This window comes from Rattus norvegicus, chromosome 4 (assembly GCF_036323735.1).
Source record: "Rattus norvegicus strain BN/NHsdMcwi chromosome 4, GRCr8, whole genome shotgun sequence".
Taxonomy (NCBI): Eukaryota; Metazoa; Chordata; class Mammalia; order Rodentia; family Muridae; genus Rattus; species Rattus norvegicus.
The window spans coordinates 140854694-140871023 of NC_086022.1; the positions used below are offsets into that span (position 1 = coordinate 140854694).

Here is a 16330-nt window from a genome sequence, read left to right on the forward strand (position 1 = left end):
CACCATTGTCATTTGAAATGAGTTCCAGTAGGAGACAAAGGAATATATATTTTATAATGGAATATCTGAAATGTTGATGATATTGCAAAAGCTTTTGGGGGATTTTGGGAATTGTACAGAAGCACTAATTTAAGTAGAGTTTTGTTCTTGTGGTGTTTTCTAACATGCTAAAGTGTATAAAATCTTTCCTACATTGCTAGATTGCTAGTACTACTACTAGTACTACTACTACTACTACTACTACTACTACTACTACTGCTGCTGCTGCTGCTGCTGCTGCTGCTGCTGCTGCTGCTATTATTAATATTGACTTCAGTTCAGGGAAAGGGCAGTTTTCCTCCTTCCATCTTACTATTCCTGTTTCCTATTTTCAAGGCTAAAGAATTTTGTCGTATATCAACTAATAGAAGTTCGGCATCATAGTGCTAACAGCTTTAAATATCCATACTTGGGATCTCTGTTGATTTCACATAAATTCAATTTCCTTAGGGCTGGAGAGATTGCTCAGAAGAAAAGGATATATAGTCCTCTTCCAGAGCACCAGAGTTTGCTTTATAGCTCACATATTATGCAGCTTACAACTCTCTGTAGCTCCTGCACAGGACACTTGCACATGTGCACATGCATGCATGCACACACACAGAGACAGACAGACAGAATCAGAGAGAGACAGAGAGGATAATTTAAAATATTCTATCATTTATGGCTGCTAGAAATATAGTTTAGATTTTAGAGACCTCATCTAGTGTTTTCAAGGACCTAGTTTTGATTCCCAGTGTTGAAAATAATCTTATTTGTCCATTGTGTCATAATGTGTATAAAACATGTATTTGAAGAGTAAACCTAGCTGATGGAGGTGAACGACTTCAATAGTGCTTCTTACCTGCCTCCTAGGCCTCTAGAAATCCCTACCAGTGTCCAAAGTCTGCAACAAGCAGGAACAAACCAAGAAAACATTCTCCATAATCAATGTCAGCAGTTTCTGGCAAGCATACCTTGTTCCTCTGGGCCTGAGCTAAGTCTTATTACCCTGGCTAGATTAACATATCCTACTACTGAGGAACTAAAGGATAGCTTCCCTTCCATCTTTTTTCCACTTAGCTGAGTGTTTGAATACTACAACCATTTAGGACAAAGCAGTAGTTGCTTGATGTCCTCACATACCTTCCTGCCCTTGGACCTGAATGAATCTTCTCCTTTCAGCTCAATAGTGTAAGTATAATGTAGAATATCTTCTTTTTTCTCCATCTGAAAAACAAAAGGGATTTTGAAAGCTACAAGTTTTTTGAAAGCAGTGTCTCTTCAGCCCATCCTTTCTAAGCAACTACTGTGTGTGCACATCACTGCACTGACCCATGAGAATTAAGGACAATATCCAACAGAAACTTTCTAGGATTAGAGCTGATAAGTGGACCAGCTTGTAAAAGAGATGTAAAAATGTGAGGTAGCCAGGAAGCACCAGCTGAAAACCTGATGTACTATGAATAGTAAGAATTTAAAAGCAGCACTTTGGATGATAAAGTATTCGGAGGTGGTACTCTGAACTCATTCAAGATGCAGTGAACATACCAAATATGAGAAATGATGCTATGAAGAACAGGATATGCATACTCATATAGAGAAGCATTGAAAATGTATTAGTAGTTTGTAGACCCTGCTCAGCTCTGAGTGGTCTGAAGTAGAAAGAACTTTGTATAAATTCACCCATCAATATACTCATGTGCGTCTAATATCAGCACTTACCGGGGAAAGACATGCAATTAAAACAAACTTCAATTCCCTTCAGGTGTGTATACATATCCTCCATTGGATGCCATCATGTTATTTTCCTCCTAAGACTGAAAAATAAAACAAAACAAAACCAAAATATTATTATTATTATTATTATTATTATTATTATTATTTATTTCTTTAATTGAATGTCTGAAGAAGGATGTAGCTTCCAATGATGGTGCACACACAGTAGTAGAATCTGTATGTGAAAAAAAGATACATTCAAGTACCAGAAAAATCGTGAAATACTTTAGCTGCATGAAGATAGTAAGAAGTCAGACTAAGAAAATAGGAAAATCTAGATTGGTCCCCTATCTCTAACTCCATATGCATACGCCATAATGAACATTATTACCTAAACTATCTACATGCTTGCATCCTCTCCCATGCATGCCAACTATCCATCATGTGGCCTCTCTGAAACTCATGGTTTTCTTCCATAAAGGGGATGCTAACGATATCAACGCTTATGTAAGGATCACCGAGGAGAAATGTCTGGCTATATACTTTGTTCCAACTATAAAAGTAAGACATGCTTTCTTAAAAAAAAAAGATAGCAGAGAGAGATCTAAAGAAAGCGATATCTTAAAAGACAAAAAAAAAATCATGAGATTAAGCACATACTGTAATGAAAGACAGAGGCATAAAGAATTAATTCTAACAATTATGTGGTAAATGAAAGGCAACAGTGTGCACAGTATGCTATGAGAGCAATATGTAACCCATTCTGGGGTACACAGTAGGCTCCCCAAGAGACATGACAGCTGAGCCAAGTCTTGACAGATGGTTGATAGTTAAAGAGGCCAACAGAACTGGCAAAGAGTTTTATGTGTCAGAAGCAGCAAAGCCAGAATTTTCATGGATATGCAATTGACATGGAAACACGCCACATATCAAGGTTGTCAAATATAAAATGGGGCATGGGAGGCTAAGAGGCTGTGGGAAAGGGTAAAGGTCCAATCAGTGAGGGCCTTGTTTGACAGGATGAGACTGAGTTAATCTGTTGATGGCTGATGATTTCAAAGGGTCTTAAGCAAGCGAGTAATATAAACCAGTTCTGCATATTTAATATTGATTGCTGTGACCTCATTTGCATGTGTGCATTGAGTCTGGATAAAACATTTAAGAAGACTATTTAATATACTAAGCAGGAAATGATGACAAACTGACCAAGATTGAGTTGGTAGAATGAGGGAATACATATTTATAAAACCGTGATGTAATAAAAATATTTAGGGACAGTGGATGATTTGGATCAGGGATGGGAAAGAATGAGAGTGTGGTGGCTCTCAAGTCTAATGTCTTAATATAAATTACTAACTGAGTGTAGAAGCAGGCTAGGGTGAGAGAACAGGAGATAACCAGCTAAATTGAAAAGATACTGACTCATTATTTCTCTTTTATACCTGGATACTTATGAGTATGAAAAGAGCCTTTACTAAAACCCTGTGAAGTACATAAATGCAAATGACATTACCTCACACAGTTTGGGACATACAGTCACCTGCTTTGTAGATTACTGTCATAGAGAGATAGTGACAATCAGACAGTTGAGTATTTGAGTGTATCACCTCAACAGAATTAAAGATTTAATGAAAGAAGAAAGAAGAAAGGGTAAATTCAAATCATGAGAATGTACCAGATTGTCTCCTCAAGAGGGAAGAATGGCATGTGAAGAGTAGGCCAAGGGTACCCGAATGAATCCTAGTGTTGAAATAACCCTTGAAGTAGAAAAGGAGAGAACAAGAAGAGAAAGTCAGAAACAGGAGAGAGCCAACATACACACTTCAGGTGGTGATAGAAGACATCCATTGAAATAGAAAACTCAGCTGAAATATTGAAAAAATGCCCAGTAGATCTGGCAACACTCTGGTGGTTTTTTTTTTAATCAGAATGATTTTTGGGCCAAGAGCTGAGGTCAGTATCCAGATACTGTGGGCAGAAGAGTCAGTGGGCAATGGGGAAGTAGAAAGAGCAAACTCAGAGCTGAAAGCAAGAAGAAAAGAGAGACATGGAGCTGAAGAAAGGTGAATCAGAATTTCTTTTTCCAAGTTGGTAGATATTTTTATTATTTTCTTAGGTTAAAAACCGAGTTCAGAGGTATAATTTTTATTTTCATTAGTAGTACCATCTGAGCCAGTGCAATTTTCACTCACTTAAATTAGAATGAATAGTATTTATTCAGCAAATATATTAACTTGTTTTATATGTGGTACTTACAAGTCGATCAAGAATGGAATTAATAAGAAACTGTTGCTGGAAAGTCAGGACCATCATGTGACACATAGTAAGCTCCAGGCTGTCACCAAGGATTAAGGTTCTTTCTTTTTTCCCTCATTAATAAAAGAATCTGGAGTAAACCTAAATGAAGACAAAGGACAATTTTATTATTGTTTAAGAGAAAAACAACAAAATGTAAATCTCAGCATCTGCCTAAATGGGGATGGTGGGACAGAGATAAAGTGACAGAAGCAGGAGAGGGCTGGTAGCTTCAGACAAAAGGCATGAGAGAGTCCTAAGGGCCTGGGAAGGATGCTAAGGCTTTGACCAGTATCCAAGAGAAAAAATAAAGAGTAAAAAAATGAAAACATATTTATCTGAAGTGAGCTGGCCACAATGATGCAAGGTAGAACCTTTGCAAGGGTCTACAGTTAAAGATGAGTTTCATTAAAAGGATAATTAGTCCTCCCAACTTCTTAGAATGTGTTTGAAGGACTTGCCCAGCAGGGTTAGTTCTTTAAAGGGACAGGCAATAATAGTATGTAATGTTTTATATCTGCATTAATGGCCAGAAGTAGGATATAGCCTATCGAATTAACAAGGAGGAAGTTGCTTTAAATTGTGGGCCTCAAGAAAGCCCACATACTTCCAGTTTTTCATCTCATAAAAAGTTTTAAATATTATAAAGAAGGTGTTTAGCTCATGTGATGTAAATCCAATGATGACAAGTTATATCTAACATAGTCCCTCTTATTGGTCAGGGCTCTGCAGACTTTGGATACCATAATGCAGCACACGGCAATAAAGAACAAGGAAGATCTCACTTCCTCTTCTTTTTTAAAACAACATGTTTTTAGACGAAGTAGAATTACATACCTGCCCCAATCCAAGGAGTAGCAAAACTATTGTTTACTTTTTTAGTGTTTCTAGGGATATGGGATGTCAAATTCAAAGCTTTCATGCCCTGAGGGCTACTATAATTAGGCAAGACTGGACAATATTGTGAAATGTTTCAAAATGAAAGGACAAGAGGAAGAAGAGAAGGAGGGGAGGGAAAGCAAAGGAAGAGGAGAGAAAGGGATAAGAGAAGGGAGAAGCAAAAAAAAGTACAGAAGAAAAATAAATTCAACTTTATTACTAGGTACTTATTACAGCTATAACATTATGTGGGACATCTTGCAGCTAGAGGAAGGCTTCAAAGAGGTCATTTGAGTGTGATCCAGATGAAGAGTTAAATACTTGGCCAGCTCTTCACTCACTGCAGAGAGACTGCACCTTGGCTTCCCTCATGCACCTATAGGAATTGTGCTCTTCTTTATAAATAGAGAGCAATATTAAGTCTGGTGTTGTGCAATAATGGAGGCTTTACCCCATTCAGTTGACTTTTTATTAGTGGAGAAAGGAGGCACAATGCTACTACCCAGTCTCTGTTGTGTCATCTAAGCTTGTTGTTTTGTGATCATCTTCCCTTGCAAAATCCTTCCTTTCCTCTCCAACAGAACTCTTATGTTATGGGATGTTCTGTATAAGATTTTATCTCCAAAGGAACTAATAAGATATTCTCTCTTACATAAATCAGAGACGAGGGACCCATTTCCTCTACAAACTCACATCTAAGAAAAATCCTTCATGAGTTCTCTGAACATTTAGAAATCAACTGATACTTTATGTATTTTAATACATAAGAAACCTTTCAAAATATTGAATTCTGTCCCAGCATATATGAATATGGCATAATGTAGGGAAGTACAAATAAAGCAAACTCCACAGGTCGCTGTAACTATCTACTTCTGTCCAGAAGCATGAAGAGCTTCTGGTACAAGAGATTTGGAACCAATATGTTACTATATTTCAAAAGACAGCACTATCAAGCTCTGTAATATTTATGCCATTTCATTATTTTACTAATTGTCTAGTCTCTGTATTATGAAACAAGGGCTCTCTTGAGTGGGCTTGTGTACTAACACAATAAAAATGTTTTTTTTTAAGTTTCCTGGGATTCTATCTCAATTCCCTTTCAACTATAGACTATCCCTGTCCTCTAAAAGCATACATGGACATATCAGCTTTGCAAAAAACTGGTTGCTCCTCTAGTTTCCCCAGCAGCCTTCTGGTACACTTTATTCATCATATGCTCTGTGGGACAGTAATGACTCTCAAGCAAACATAAGTGACAGTTTGCATTCGCATCTTCGAAGCATTAATCTTGTATGATTTGATCCATATGCTTTGTCCACTGATGGTAGCAATTAAGAATTCACATGGACTCCTTTAGGGCATTCCATTGGCTCACAACAGAATTCAAATGCTACTTAGGCTTCCTTCCACCATCTCTTGCCACCCTCAGCAAAGCTGACTCTACCATTTAATCTCTACAGCACTTAAGACTTCTAACCCAGAAATTTTCATTCCATTCTGGGATTGGCTCACTCTTGTTTACTAAGCTTTCATTCCTACTTCAATTTTATCACAATTTAATAACTAAAATAACATTATTTTCATTACTATAATAGCCGGCATTAGTAATGACCTATTCCAGCAATGAACAAATTTACTTATTAAAGTATTGCTTTTCAAACAGGTCAGATTCCTTCTCTTAATGTCCCTGATATTTTATAAATAGATGCAACATATGTAGACTTTGCACACTGTAAACTTATAGATAGGCGAGAGCAGATCTTCATTTTCGATTCTCTAATACATAGTGTTGGCTGATTATAATTGTTCAGCATTTGTTGTGTTGAGAGATTTCTCCTGGGGGAATGCATATTTACTGACCCAAGAGATGAAACTCATGGCAGACCAAAGTAACCACTGTATTGAATTCCAACTGGTGAAGCAACTAGGTTTAATTGGAGTTACTAGTAGGACTATGGGTAAAGGTTTCTTCACAAGAGCAGGTAAGACTGCCTTAGCTATAGTAATAGAAAGCTCACCCCAAGCCAAGTGATTGAATCCAAGCGATTTTGTGGAAGAGTCACAAAGGCTGCAGCCTTGGAACTCTGTGTATAACTTGCACAAAGCACCATGAGTTCAAGAGATGTCTTGGCAGCTTGGCTGGTGGGTCTGCTTGCCCTGCAGTTGTTTAGAGCCTCTGTAATGAAGAGGAAGGAGTGCGTTTAAGGATCTTACAAATGTTGTCTTTTCCAAACCTCTGACATTTCTTGACTTTCTGTTGGTGTTGAGCCTCCCCTCCTTCCCAGAGCAGTGGTTCTTAGCCTTCCTCCTGTTCTAACCCTTTAATACAGTTCCTCTTTTGTGGCAACTCCCTAAAATAAAATTATTTTTGTTGCTCCTTCATTATTCTGTTACTGTTATCAATTGTAATGTAGATATCTGGTATCCAGGAAATTTCATATGCAACAAGGCCTTCCATTAGGCCTCCTTTTAACGGTAAATCGATATGTCTGCTTTGTCTACGCTTGATTTTTGGTATATGATGTAGAAAACACATATATTATATGTTATCTATTATAAATAGGTTTTTGCATGAGTACATGGTATATATAACAATGTTCCAATGTCCTCATGGGTATAATCACACGGGTGTGAGTGTGGTAGTCTAACGTGGACATTGAGTGTCTTCCCCTATTGATATAGCTTTTCACCTTACTCTTGGAAGTCAGGACTCTTGTTTGAACCCAGAACTTTATGAGACTGCTACTCTACCTTGCTAGCTTGCTCTAAGGATCCTGTCTCTGCTTTCTGAATGCTGGGATTGCACATCATCTGCCAGGATCACAAAGTATTTATACTAATTTTGGGGATCCATACTGTACAGTAAGCTCTTTATAGTCAGTTCCAACATGGCAAACTCTCTTATACATATATATTACATATCAATATATTTATAGAAAAATTTCTAATCTGTTATTCATGATTGGACCCTCTAACATGAGAGAAATTATGACTGCTCCATATTCAATAACTGTCTCAGTAAGGTGTACACTCCTGCCTGATTATTTCAGAGAATTTGGATAGAGTTATTGACATTATAGTTTGCACTGAATATCTCAGATTATACAGGAGTCTCTTCCTAGGATATGGATATACATGTATTTGATTAAATGATAATTTTCATAGATAACTGTACCTGGCATTTATCACTTACCTGGGCCCTAAGACTGAAGCATCAGATTCTCACCATCCAGCAGGAAGACTACCTGAATCATTAGTTTCTCTAGTTTCTTTAAACTGACCCACTTAATAGGGATTCCGAAGCATACTGTCTACTGATCTGCAGTAGATCCTACACATAGGAACTGCAGACGATCACAACATGGTTTTTGGGGAAGTTATCTTGCCCAACTCATCCCTCAAAACCAAGTTTTTCACAATGTCTTTCAATTACTACAATTGTGTTTCTAAGACCATCAAGCCACATCATTTTATCCTTTTTTTCATGACATCTCTTCAAACTATTTCTCAAGATTGTAACCTAAGCAAACATAATTTCTGATTTTTTAAACCCTAATTCAGTCATTTTGTTTTCTGATAGACAGTACCATCTTCTAATTTTAAAAAAGTAACTAACCCAGAAATACTTCATTTGTGTCATTTGTATTCTATGTGTATCTAAGAGAAAATCATGATCATTTTTTGAAACAGATTTCAAAGTCAATACATGGAGCAATATGCCTCTAGGACTAACAGATTAATTTCATGATCCAGATTGTGAGCCATTCATATTTCACAGCAAATTTCCAACCCGAAAATCTGCTAAGATTAAGGATTGAAGGCTTCAAATTTCCTGAGTTTTCCTCTTCACAGCATATACAGCTCTTTAAAAGTCTGTGCTGTCCTCACTAATATCCATTATAAAAAATTTAATTTGCTCTAACCATGACTACGTGTGGTAAGTGCTGTTTCAGACAGGAAGTAGAGCTCTTATAATGATGGACTCCTTTCTCCCAGTTATTAAAGAAATCTGTTTTATCATGCTGATTCTTTTCAGCTTCCCACAACGTGTGGAATAACCAATGCAGTGTGTTCAATATAATGGGGAAGGGAAAGGGGAAGAAAAACAACATGCAGAATAATAGCTGGCTTTTAATGAGAATTCTTTAGGGCTTTGACCAAGCAGATCCAAAATAACTTCTCTTATGATAGTAGCAGAGGCAAATTACTCACAACATTATACTGTTAAGGGCCGTCACTCTATTCCCACAGCTGTAATACTGCCTCTTATAGTTGTGCTAGAATCAACTTTATAACTTTTGCTATTAGTTGCTAAGAAACAAATTATAATTGCAGTTCATATCCTTTCCTGTGTTAGCCTCTTAATGCCCCATAGTAGCATTTATTTCCTTTAGAAGATTAAATCATCAACAAAGTAATTGTTTTAAATATAATTGACAAGGAAAGCACTTTTAGAAAGCAGGCCATGATTGTATTATTTTTATTTGGGAGGGGCTCGGGATTATACCAATGGTGCCATTAAATAATTGTGCTGCCGTGGCTTAAAACTTTGACAAACATTTAATGGCCTCCTTTGAAGGCAGTTGGTTCTTAATTAGGAAACAGAATCACCATTTTTATGAATCATCAGGTCCCGCAAACAAAACAAAACAAAACAAAAAACAAAGAAAGAAAAAAAGAAAAAGAAAAAGATATGTATGAGGACAATTTTTTTTGGGACATTGACCAGAGCTCATCCAGTTGCCCTGTCCCATATTACATTGGCTGTTTTAAGTTATTTCAGTCCCTCAAGATTTCAGTGTTCCCTGCTGAGAAACAGCAGTAAAAATGTGTCTGTGTCCTGTCACCTAAGTAATAATAAGGATAATACATTTGCAATATGCAACACAGCAGTCATGGAGAAAAGATCTTAGTGTTTTCTCGTCAACCGTTAGGATTGGAGAAGAAATTCTAATCATCTTCTTGAGGATCACTAGCTTCAAGGTCTGGTTAGCCATACACAATTCCAGTCAATGTGCTATTAACTCCAAGAAAGCTGTATCAAAATCAGATAAGATTAAGAAATTCACTAATTTATCCATTTATTTGAAAAGGCACCTAAGCATTATTGCTCGAAGATTTAAAGCTGAAGGAAATAATCTCAGAAATAGCAGAGACCACTGTACTACTGAAGAGAAAATACTCCTGGGTACCAGACTCATACTCTCTGCAAATATTGCAATGTCTAAAAGTATGATGATCTAAAATACATCCTTCTGGGTAGCACCACGTGCTGACAGAGACCCCCTCAGAATATTGTAAATTGTGCTGTTGTCAGCACCAAGGGTCTCACTCTGAACTGTTGTTTTAGTATTAGACGCTTTGCCCTTGACTACATGAATCTTCTCGGTGTCAGAAATGGTTTTTTGTGTCCATTCATCTGTGAGAGATTTTTTTTCTCTGACTTTTAGATACTTTTCTTAAACAAAAGAAAACAAAACAGAGCAAACAAATACCCATCACATTTAAAATCTTTAATGGCTCTGGATGCCTCAAATGACAGTGTGTTCAATATGATGCTGTATTTTATTTTATTTTATTTGCTGTTTGATTCTGTGTGACAGAGATCATGATTGGTCTTATTTAAAAAGCATTTATTTATTGCCTTGGAGACTGCCATTCTGCCTGGTGAGATGAAATCCTGGTGTCGTTTTAATTTGCATTTCTCTGAAAGCTAGTGATGTTAAACACTTATTTTCTGTATTTATTGGCTGCTTGTCCTTTGTCTTTTGAGAACTCTATTTATCTCATTAGCTGGTTTATAGATGGAGTTATTTAATTTCTTGTCTTTTGGCCATTTGAGTTCTTTGTGAGTTCTAGATATTCATGTTCTGTAACATGTAGAGTAGTAAACACAACTTTCTATTCCTAAAGCAGTTTTTTTTTTACTCAATTGTTTTCTGTTGCTGTTCAAAAGAATATGAATAACAGGAATTCCTGCATCAGCTGAATAGAAGGTAAATTGATCAGCCACCATGAAAATCAGTATAGGTTCTTCTCAAAACCATGAAAGTAGATTTACCCTATGACCATCTATGCTACCTAATGGTATGAACTTAATGGACTTCAGGTTGGCATATCACAAGGATACTTGGTCATAAATTTGCACTCCAGTACTTGTCACGATGGCAGAGCTAAAGAACAGACATACACATATAATAACCTTGGTGTAGATAATGAAAATTTATAAATAAACAATAGAGCTTTTAATATAATAAGGAAAAACAAAGTTGTGTCATTTACAGGAAATAAATACAGGAAGACATAGTATTCAGAAAGACAATTTTTTGTTTTTTCTAATATTTGATTACTTGATTTAATATGAATACACAAAACCTTGTATACATGAAACCTTGTATATGACATGAAATAAGGAACAAAAATGTTTAGGAGAACAAAGGACAAAACAGGGAAGGGAAATAGTTGTAGGGGTAGCTTCTCAATATATAAAGCATACATCTGTGAAAGTACGCAAATACAACACAAGACTATGTACAGTGAATTTATGTAATAAGAAAAAATCATCTAAGGAAAAACCCCAATCTGATCTCCCAAACCACTTGCAATCCCCAAAATAAAATCTGAATTTCACCCTTGAAGGGAACATATGGCTTCTGGATAACATCAAGCTTCTGTCCATGACATGTGTTCTCTGGTCATGTTCATCCTCCTAGAAGGTGCAGTTACATCCCGGTGCCTTTCCTCACTTAATGTTCCTTTCTGACCACTTTTGAGAAGCAAGTTTATGTTTCTTGATAACCTTATATACTCATGCCCTTCAAATTTTATGCTTGCATGGGTGAGAAAATTTGCCACTTTCATGTCTATAATAACACACTTTCAATCTGTGAGGAAAGAAGCTGAGATACTACGTGTTATAGAATAAAATGATTTTCAGAATCCTTCCATGTATAATTATAAATCTCAGGTGATGTGAATTCTTTGAGGATTGTAATTACCTCTCACAATTCTAAACCCAAGTCAAATGTTTTGATTTGTATTTAAATGCTAACAGAGTATAGCATAGTGTGCAAAGAACACCGGGAAACCCAGGGTGAAATTAGTTATGATTCCACTAAAATCTCGAATGAGAAGAAGTGAATAAAAAATGCTCATGGCAAATTTAGAATAAAATCAAATGGAAAAAAATATGCCAGAAGTCCAATGGAAATAGAACATCTTCCAGAAGCGAGAACAAAGAATAAAAGTGTTATAATCTTAGGTCCAGAAAATAAAAATGCTGTGTTCAGTAGCATCTTCCTATATTGTTTATTCTTCATAATCTTTTTTATCCCTGTTCAATTATGACACGTCCTCTGCTATCTTTTGTATGAAATATATTTCTTATATCAAATATGAAATAAGTTACAGGTTGGACATGGAAATGGGAGTGGACCACAGTTGTGTACTGTCAGTCAGATGGATACAAGTTGTTACTAAAGATAGATGTGAGGGTTAAGACACTCCTAACTCTATATTAACCCTTTGGGAATGCCTTCTGTGAAAAGCATCATTTTACCAAACACTTTCCTAGTGGCAATAAAGGATTGAAAATGCATACCTATAATAGATTCTGACCTTCTTATTGTGTTTCTTTCCCTTTAATGGAAAGGAATAGTTGGTTTACAAAAAATCCTGCCTTTCTTTCTAACAAAGAATCAGCATAAGTCCCAACATTCTGACTGTTTCTCTAAGAAGTTAGGATATACCACTGGGCAGACAGGAGATCAGGTGCCATGATTTCCTTTGGGGACCAAGAGCCAGTAACATTTCACTTTGAAAATCTTGTTAGTGCTCATTCCCTGTGGTTTTCAGGCTAAGCTACTACATTTCTTTATCTTTCTGCTCTATAATACATAATAAAAAAGAGAGAAAGAGTGTGTGTGTCCTAGAATCCTGTGGTGAGGAAAGCAACTAGATGCTTAAGAAGTGCTTTCAAGGATATCCAGGCTTAGGGCTGAAGAGTGTCTTAGAAACAGGCTGATAATTCTCTTGACTGTCCTGACCTGAACCATATTTACTTAGCACTGTAAGGGAGCATACAGAAATTAGCATCTCATTTCAATAACTCCAATTTTTAGGAGCCCTAGAAGTCCATGTTCAAGGTGATCCCAGAAGGCAACATGGCTCTCCCCATCACTTATATTAATTCATGTTGGTATTCTCTCTTTGTCAACAATAGAATACCATCAAGGCTACCATGATTCAGTAGGTAGGAACTGAAAGAAATGAATTATGAACCAAAATAAAGAGTTATGAGCTAATTCTGACTTTTTACTCAGGAGAATACAAGGCTGTAAAAGAAGACAATGCCAACTTTCCCTAGATTAGCTGAAATTATTATTTTCTTGATATGATATATACATTGTGTATAAGAAATCTTCAGGGTTGGGGATTTAGCTCAGTGGTAGAGCGCTTGCCTACCAAGCGCAAGGCCCTGGGTTCGGTCCCCAGCTCCGAAAAATAGAAAAGAAAAAAAAAAAAAGAAATCTTCAGTAAATCAGCCTTGCCATTATAAGACAACATTTTAACCTAAGATAGGACTTGTTACTTAGCAAAAAAATCTGTTCTTGATATTTTAAAATATTATTTGATCATGGCAGGGTAATTGTTAATGTCCTTAATCTACTAGGTTGACATTTGGTGAACACTTAAAACAATGCAGTTCCCAACCTGGTTTTCTCTGTGATTTTTGTTGCTTCCTTTTTAGTTTGTAGTATTTGCAACAGAGGTGCTGTGCATAATTTTCCAAAAAATACTCTCCTTATTTTCTCCCATTCACTCTGGTTGCTTTTGTGTATAATTTTTAATGAGTCAACTATGTTAATCTCAAATTTTAGATCACACAGATTGAATACTTTTTAATTTCTACTAAAAATTCTGCACGTAGACATTTTAAAAAGTGAAGTGATAGCAGACAGTATTTACTATTTTTCTTTTAGGAGTTAAAAATATCACACACCAGTAGGGAAAGTAACCTGAAAATTAAGATTAGAAGAATAAATACAAGAGTAATACAAATAGGATGGCACTGTGCTGTGCCATAGATATACACTCTTATTTAAAGTATTTGGTATTATGAAGACAATTTAATAATCATGCTGGGCAAGCAAAATGTACCTCGAGGTACTGCCCCCATCATTGTTAAAATGAATTGGACACACTTTTATTTATATTATTTGCTGAAATACTGTTGCGAAGCCATATAAGTAGCCCCATTTATCAGATGAAGAGACCAAATTTTTGGAAGCTGAAGACCTTTGCCTGATATCATGCATCTAAGAATTGGTAGAACTGATCCTCAACATAAACCTTATTCTAATAACACTAAACCCATAAATGTAGGCTCAAAGGGAAAGGATAACATTCTGGGTATTGGGTTAATGCTGAAAAATATCTATATAGAAATAAATAAAGTGATTTACATTTCCTGATATGCTTTGCCTTTATCTCCCCACACATAGAAAATGCCATTAAGAGTTTGGAGGGGGTGTGGTGTGTACTTGTACTCATAGATCTGCAGAGGCTGACACAAGTAGATCCATAGGGCTTGCTGCTGGCCCAACAGCCTTGGGAATAAAATATGCAGTTAGGGATGACTACCTGCTCTGGTCCTTGTACAGGAGGATAAACATGGTGTTTCCCCTCCCTGTACTTCATTCTACTTTACTGAAGAATGAGAAATATATGAATAACTTGATTCATTTTAAGATCCTTCTAAGTGTGATGCCCCATTAATATGTGTGATCTAATTAAAATAACTCATTTCAGCCTAAATCATACTGAATCAAAGTGTCAAATTAAGATAATGTCAAGGGAAATATTACCTGAACCCCAGAGAACCAATTATTTTTATGAAGGGAATAGAATCCAGGCAGGGAGAGACAACCTTAGGTGAGTCTAACATGACCTAGAAGTAGCAGAGCTTTGGTGACAAATGTCCTTCAGTGAAAATCCCAATCCTACTTAGAATGTGACAGTGATCTTATTTTGAGCAAGTTATTTAACTTCTGAAACTTGACCTGATCAGGTAGATTTGAGAATTCAATTGCTTGGCTCATATAAAAGTTTATTAGTTTAAGGTTCTCTTTCTGCTGTGCATAGGAATGCAAGTTAGGGGACAGCATTTTTAAAAGTTCTTTCATATTAAACATTTTAATGTTTAAACTTGAGGGTTCTTGCTCAGACATCATCTCAAGTATTAGCTTCCTTGTATAAGATACCCTAAAAATCTCTAATATTATTTATTTTTGCCTAGTCATAAAGAGGGCCAATTTCTTCTGTACACAACTGTTGATTAATATTTACTGCTTATAAAATTCCATAGATGTGCTAATCAGTATTCTCCAGAGAATCAAGAAGAAATGTAAATTTATCTTGAGAGGATGTTTCATGATGAAGAATTAGCTCATATAATCATAGAGATAAAAAAATCCCACAATATTTGCGTACGATACTTGGGAGGCTCTAGTACGGTAGTACAAACTCATAATTCTAGTTACTTGTGAGGCTAAGGTAGGAGAAGAGCAAATTCAAGACCTGGATTGGCTACAGATAAAATTCAGGTCTACCTTGAACAATTTACTGAGACTTGTCTTTAAAATTTTAAAGTGAAGGTAGAGGTTCCCGAGCTGTCTCAGCCAGTAAAGGCGTATGCAGTCAGGCCTGGGAACCTGAGTTCCATTCCCTGATACCACATGATAGAAGATGAGAATGGCCCCCCCACAACTTGTCCTCTGACTTCTGCAGCCGTGCCAATGTATTTGGATATATGTACACATATACACACTCACTGACACCCCCCCACCCATGCACACAAATATACACACTCATATTACATATACAAAAACAGCTTTAAAAGATAATACAAGGCGACCATCATGCTGTGGACAAACCATAATTTGTGTTAAGATATTTGAGAGTCAGGAGAAACCTTCATGTCGAGTGGTCAGCAAAGCTTCTCTGAGGGCAGAAATATATGACAGAACTTGGATTCTGCTTAACCTGCTGGCCCTTGTGACAAGCATGATGTTTGAGTTTAGACCTGAAAGACAAGGAGTGATTCCCACTTCTACACCACCACCTCTGGCTTGCCTGAAATAATGAGCAGCATTGGTAATTATCAAAACCTAGTGCTTGTCTTTTTCAAGAGACTTAATCATGTTCATAAAAAAAAATAGGGTTTAGTAAAGCCAAGAGCAGCATGACCTCAAAAAAAAAAATGTTTTTTCGCCTGTGGTTTCCGGTGCTTAAGAATTGCTAGATCCGTTTTGTCTGAACTGAGATAAATTGTACAGTGAGCAACATTTGAGGTCTGCCAGGGCAGATTTCCAGAAGAGTAAAATCTAGTGTCAATCTCAAGACCAGAAATAAAATGCTA

At 36.4% G+C, this 16330-nt stretch overlaps 1 protein-coding gene and 1 long non-coding RNA gene across 14 annotated transcripts in view; one reads left to right on the plus strand and one right to left on the minus strand.

Moving 5' to 3' along the window:
• Cntn4 (contactin 4) overlaps positions 1–16330 on the plus strand; it is a 997076-nt gene that overhangs the window by 673998 nt on the left and 306748 nt on the right. The gene's annotated exons all lie outside the window — the stretch shown is intronic.
• LOC120102502 (uncharacterized) lies at positions 978–7133 on the minus strand. Its single transcript, XR_005504186.2, has 4 exons — positions 6930–7133; positions 3994–4134; positions 1744–1838; positions 978–1248 (listed from the first exon to the last, which is right to left on the minus strand). It is a non-coding gene; the product is annotated as an uncharacterized LOC120102502 (long non-coding RNA).